The 6,643-nt window shown below is 36.8% G+C and overlaps 1 pseudogene across 1 annotated transcript; it reads left to right on the forward strand.

Moving 5' to 3' along the window:
• Positions 1-5,649: 5,649 nt before the first annotated feature.
• LOC100430019 (peptidyl-prolyl cis-trans isomerase A pseudogene) lies at positions 5,650-6,407 on the forward strand (annotated as a pseudogene). Its single transcript, XR_001443138.3, has one exon. The product of XR_001443138.3 is annotated as a peptidyl-prolyl cis-trans isomerase A pseudogene (transcript).
• Positions 6,408-6,643: the final 236 nt, after the last annotated feature.

Consider the following 6,643-nt stretch of genomic DNA (forward strand, 5'->3'; position numbering starts at 1 on the left):
CAATGACCCTTTGGCACCTCTCCCACTTTGTAAACAAAAAACCAATTCAAAATAGTTCTATGACTTTCTGAAAGTCACAAAATGAATGACAAAGCTGGGATTTTAACCCATCTCCATATGGTCTCCTTCCACTACATCACACTGTCTTTCTAGGGCCAAAGCATAGATGGCCCTGAATGCCAAACAGCTTTCTATCTCCAGCAATATAACATCTGTGAGACTCTCATATTATTTTTTAAAGAGTTATATAAGTAGCTCAGCTGTTTTAAAATTAGGTTGGCATAAATCTTACCTGTGGACTTCATTAAAAACAAAGATTTCCAAATGCAGTATGTCTGCAATCTTTTTCACCTATTACATGATGAAGTAACATGGTATAGTGGGTTGCTAGCCTTGGTTGGCCACTAACTAGCATTGTGACTTTGAGTAAGTCCCTTGACCTCTCTGAGCCTCATTTTTCTCATCTTCAAATAGATATTCTCCAAAGTTCTCTCTAGTTTTAAAAATACTGTTTCCATGACCATAAGTCTTGACTCCTTGAGAAGAATGCAAATTTTTCAAAAGCTTACATTTTGTTTTCCTCTGTAACATTAGACCAAGAGAAAGCACTGAATAAATACTTGTCAATACTTTGACCGATGGACTAAGATATGGGTTGAAAATGATAAGCAAAAAAATAATCATAATAACATGAAGAATGGGATGGGAAAGAGACCTAATATAACTATTAAAGTTCGAGGTGGGTAATCAGCAATATAGGCTAAAAGTGGGTTCATCTGCAATAAAAAATAAACTGGAAATAATTCATTCATTTTAAATAAAGCCCTAAAAATCAACTATTTTCAATGGATAAGGCAAAAATGGGCCACTGCCAAAGACTTTACAGCAAAATGATAAGCATATATTTGCGTCATAACTCATACAGATGAGAACCCACCTTTGTTATTTGTAAAGGAAGAAAACAAAATTGTTCAAAATATGCCAGTGGTTTGCCACATTTTAACAAATATTGAAGCAATACACTAACATATAAAGTATCCTTTTCTAGCTAGCTTCTATGTCGATGTGTTCAGAGTAAAAGGCAATAAAATTGTGTGGAAAAAGAGTGATAGAATGTATAGGAGATCATCAAAATAATAAGAACCATATATGACAAATCCACAGCCAACATCATCCTGAATGGGCAAAAGCTAGAAGCATTCCCCTTGAAAACCAGTGTAAGACAAGGATGCACTCTCTTAACATTCCTATTCAACATAGTATTGGGAATTCTGGCCGGAGCAATAGGGCAAGAGAAAGAAACAAAGGGCATCCAAATAGGAAGAGAGGAAGTCAAACAATCCCTGTTTCAAGATGACAGGATCCTATATTTTTAAAAAACCCATAGTTTTAGTCCAAAAGTTCCATAAGCTGATAAAAAAAATTCAGCAAAGTCTCAGGGTAAAAAATCAATGTGCAAAAATCACTAGCATTTTTACACACCAATCACAGGCAAGCCAAGAGCAAAATTAGGAATGCAATTCCATTCACAATTGCCACAAAAGAAAAAAATATTTAGGAATACAGCTAACTAAGAAGGTGAAAGATCTCTGCAAGGAGACTACAAACCACTGCTCAAAAGAATCAGAGATAACACAAATGAAAAAATATCTCATGCTCATGGAAAGGAAGAATCAGTATCAAGAAATTGGCCGTACTGCTCAAAGCAATTTATAGATTCAATGCTATTTCTGTTAAACTACCATTGACATTCTTCACTGAACTAGAAAAAACTATATTAAAATTCATACGTAATCAAAGAAGACCCTGAATAGCCAAGGAAATTCTAAGCAAAAAGAACAAAACTGGAGGCATCAGGCTACCTGACTTCAAGCTATACTATAGGGCTACAGTAACCAAAACAGAATGGAACTGGTACAAAAACAGCCACATAGATCAATGGAACAAAATAGAGAATCCAGAAGTAAGACTGCATACCTATAACTATCTTATCTTCAACAAATCTGACAAAAACAAGCAATGGGGAAATGATTCCTATTCAATCAATGGTTCTGGGATAACTGGATAGCCATGTGAAGAAGATTAAAACTGGACTCTTTCCTTATGCCATGTATTAGTCCATTTTCATACTGCTATGAAGAAATATCCGAGACTGGGTAATTTATAAAGAAAAATAGGTTTAATGGACTCACAGTTCCACATGGCTTGGGAGGCCTCACAATCATGGTAGAAGGCAAAGGAGGAGCAAAGGCACATCTTACATAGCAGCACGCAAGACAACGTGTGCAGAACTGCCATTTATAAAACCAACAGATCTCATGAGACTTACTCAATATCACAGAACAGCACAAGAAAAGCCTACCCCCATGATTCAATTACCTCCCACCTGGTCCCTCCCAGGGAACATGGGGATTATAGGATTCAAGATGAGATTTGGGTGGGGACTCATCCAAACCATATCATACCATATACAAAAATTAACTCAAAAATGATTAACAACTTAAATGTAAAACCCAAAACTAAGAAAACCCTGGAAGACAACATAGGCAATAACATTCAGCAGATAGTCACAGGCAAAGGTTTCATAACAAAGACACCAAAAGCAGTTGCAACAAAAGCAAAACTTGACAAATGGTATCTAATTAAACTAAAGAGCTTCTACACAGCAAAAGAAACTATCAGTAAACAGACAACCTATGGAACAGGAGAAAATTTTTGTAAACTACACAATTGACAAATGTCTAATATCCAGCATCTGTAAGAAACTTAAACAAATTTACAAGAAAAAAACTAACAACCTCAAAAAAGTGGGCAAAGGACATGAACATACAGTTTTCAAAAGAAGACATACATGCAGCCAACAAGCATATGAAAAAAAGCTCAACATCACTGATCATTAGAGAAATGCAAATCAAAACCACAAAGCGATACCAGCTCACACCAGTCAGATGACTACATTAACAAGTCAAAAAGTAACAGATGCTGGTGAGGTTGTAAAGAAAATGAAATGTGTGTGCACAGTTGTTTGGAGTGTAAATTAGTTTAACCATTGTGGAAGACAGTGTGGTGATTCCTCAAAGACCTAAAAACAGAAATACTATTGAACGCAGCAATCCCATTCCACAGAAGAATCCCTTTGTTTAATGATACGGTTTGGCTGTGTCCCCACCCAAATCTTCCCTTGAATTGTAGCTTTCATAATTCCCACATGTCACAGGAGGGGTCTGGTGGGAGGTAATTGAATCATGGGAGTGGGTCTTTCCCATGCTGTTCTCATGATAGTGAATAAGTCTCATAAAATCTGATCATTTTATAAAGGGGAGTTTCCCTGCACACACTTTCTCCTGCCTGCCACCATGTAAGACATGACTTTTCTCCTCCTTTGCCTTCTGCCATGATTTTGAGGCCTCCTCAGCCAGGTAGAACTATGATCTCCTATTTTGTTATTTTGGGTCAGTTACTTCCATTCTAAATCACACATGATAAGTGTCATCAAATAATAAGTGATGGCAGACACAATTATACTAATAAGGAAGTTGAGAAATTAAAATTCTGGGGCATTCAGGTGAAACTGATATATTATAGCTACCTGAAAAACATGGTGTTTTTTAAATTTGCATTTATTATATAGAATGTATGCAGAAAAGTAGGAAATGAAGGATAGGAGCAGTAACTGCTTAGAAATGCATCTACTTTAATTTTTATCTCAAAAATTTTTTCAAAGCAAATATGGCTAAGTATGGTAGTGAAAAGAAGAAAATATTTCCCAAAGTATTCTTTGCAGAGTTTCATATCTTTATTTGTAAACTTTGGTAAATTAAAAATTAATAATAATAATTCTTAAATATTTTAAGTCTACAACAGATCTTTAATAATTATCCTTTATAAAGATATAGCTATAAAATATTGTGAAAGCATTTTTTGAATTATCTCTTTTTTATTGAAATATAACTTGCAAATTATGAAATTCATCATTTTGAAGTGTACAATTCAGTTGTTTTAGTATATTCACAAAGTTGTTCAACTCTGTGGTGGGCTGAATGGTGGCCTCTCAAAAGACACATTTACCCAGATCCTGAGAATGTGACTTTATTTTTTAATAGATGTAATTAAGTTAAGCTTCACAAGATGAATTCAGCTCGGATTATTCAATGGGTCTTCAATCCAATGGAAAGTATTCTCATCAAAAGAAGAAAAGACACAAAGGAGGAGAAACACAGAGAAGAAGATGATGTAGAGATGAAGGCAAAGACTGGACTAATGTGTCTGTAAGCCAAGGAAAACCAAAAATTGCCAGCAACCCACCAGAAGGTAGGAGAAAAGCAGTTAATGACTTCTTTCTCAGAGCCTCCACAAATGAACTAACCCTGCCAACATACTGGTTTTTTACTTCTGGCCTCTAGAATAATGAGATAATAAATTTCTGTTGTTTTAAGCAACCAAGTTTGTAGTAATCTGTTATGGCAGCCCTAGGAAACTAATACAAATCCTTATCACTATCTAATTTCAGAAAATTTTCGTTATTTCCAAAAATAAACCCATTAGCAGTCCTCCCCATCTATCACTCCCAACAATGACTACTCTACTTTCTGTCTCTATGGATTTGCCAATTCTGGGCATTTTATATAAATAGAATCAGACAACATGTGGCCTTTTGTATCTGGCTTCTTTTACTTAGCATAATGATTTCAAGGTTCATTCATGTGGTTGCATATAGTATTATTCCATTCCTTTTCTTGGCTGAGTAATATTTGATTGTGTGGGTATACTATATTTTGTGTATCCTTTCATTAACTGATGCACGTTCATGTTCTCATTATGTTTCTCATTTTTTTTGGCTACTATGAACAATGCTACGATGATCATACATGTACATGGTTTTGTGAGGGCATGTTTTCAATTCTCTTGAGCATATAAATATACCCAGTTCTCTTGGTTATATAGATATCCATTTGATTTTGGTTACCTTATTTGTTGGTATATAATTATTCATATTATTCCCTTATAATCCTTTTATTTCTGTAAAGTATCCCTTTTTTCATCCTTGATTTTAGTCATCCGAGTCTTTTTTTTTTTTTTTTTTTTTCAGTCAGCCTAGCTTAACGTTTGTCAATTTTGTTGCTCTTTTCAAAGAACCAACTTCTGGCCTTGTTGATTTCCTCTATTATTTATCTATTCTGCATTTCATTTATTCCCAGTCTAATTTTTAGTATTTCCTTTCTTACACTTGCATTGGATTTTGTTTGCTTTTATTTATCAAGTTTCTTAAAACTGGAAGTTAGGCTGGGCACGGTGGCTCATGTCTGTAATCCCAGCACTTTGGGAGACTAAGGCAGGCAGATCACGAGGTCAGGAGATTGGGACCATCCTGGCCAACAAGGTGAAACCCCGTCTCTACTAAAAATACAGAAAGTAGCTGGGCATGGTGGTGCGTGCCTGCAATCCATCTACTCAGGAGGCTGAGGGAGGAGAATTGCTTGAACTAGGGAGTTGGAGGTTGCAGTGAGCCAAGATCATGTCACTGCACTCCAGCCTGGTGACAGAGCAAGACTCCGTCAAAAAAAAAACTGCAAGTTAAGTTACTGATTTAATATCTTTCTTCTTGAGAATAGAAGAATCAAATAGATGCAATAAAAAATGGTAAAGGGGGCTTTGCAGACGCTGCTGCCGAGGAAAGTCCTGTACTACTAGCCATGGTCAACCCTACCGTGTTCTTCGACATTGCCGTCGACGGCGAGCCCTTGGGCCGCGTCTCCTTCGAGCTGTTTGCAGACAAGCCTCCAAAGACAGCAGAAAATTTTCGTGCTCTGAGCACTGGAGAGAAAGGATTTGGTTATAAGGGTTCCTGCTTTCACAGAATTATTCCAGGGTTTATGTGTCAGGGTGGTGACTTCACACGCCATAATGGCACTGGTGGCAAGTCCATCTATGGGGAGAAATTTGAAGATGAGAACTTCATCCTAAAGCATACAGGTCCTGGCATCTTGTCCATGGCAAATGCTGGACCCAACACAAATGGTTCCCAGTTTTTCATCTGCACTGCCAAGACTGAGTGGTTGGATGGCAAGCATGTGGTCTTTGGCAAAGTGAAAGAAGGCATGAATATTGTGGAGGCCATGGAGCGCTTTGGGTCCAGGAATGGCAAGACCAGCAAGAAGATCACCATTGCTGACTGTGGACAACTTGAATAAGTTTGACTTGTGTTTTATCTTAACCACCAGACCATTCCTTCTGTAGCTCAGGAGAGCACCCCTCCACCCCATTTGTTCACAGTATCCTAGAATCTTTGTGCTCTCGCTGCAGTTCCCTTTGGGTTCCATGTTTTCCTTGTTCTCTCCCATGCCTAGCTGGATTGCAGAGTTAAGTTTATGATTATGAAATAAAAACTAAGTAACAATTTAAAAAAATGGTAAAGGGGATATCACCACTGATCCCACAGAAATACAAACTACCATCAGAGAATACTATACACACATCTACACAAATAAACCAGAAAAAATCTAGAAGAAATTGATAAATTCCTGGACATATATACCTTCCCAAGACTAAATCAGCAAGTTGAATCTCTGAATAGACCAATAACAGGTTCTGAACAGGTTCTGAAATTGAGGCAGTAATTAATAGCCTACTAACCAAAAAAACT

The sequence above is a fragment of the Macaca mulatta genome, chromosome 2 (assembly GCF_049350105.2).
Source record: "Macaca mulatta isolate MMU2019108-1 chromosome 2, T2T-MMU8v2.0, whole genome shotgun sequence".
NCBI lineage: Eukaryota > Metazoa > Chordata > Mammalia > Primates > Cercopithecidae > Macaca > Macaca mulatta.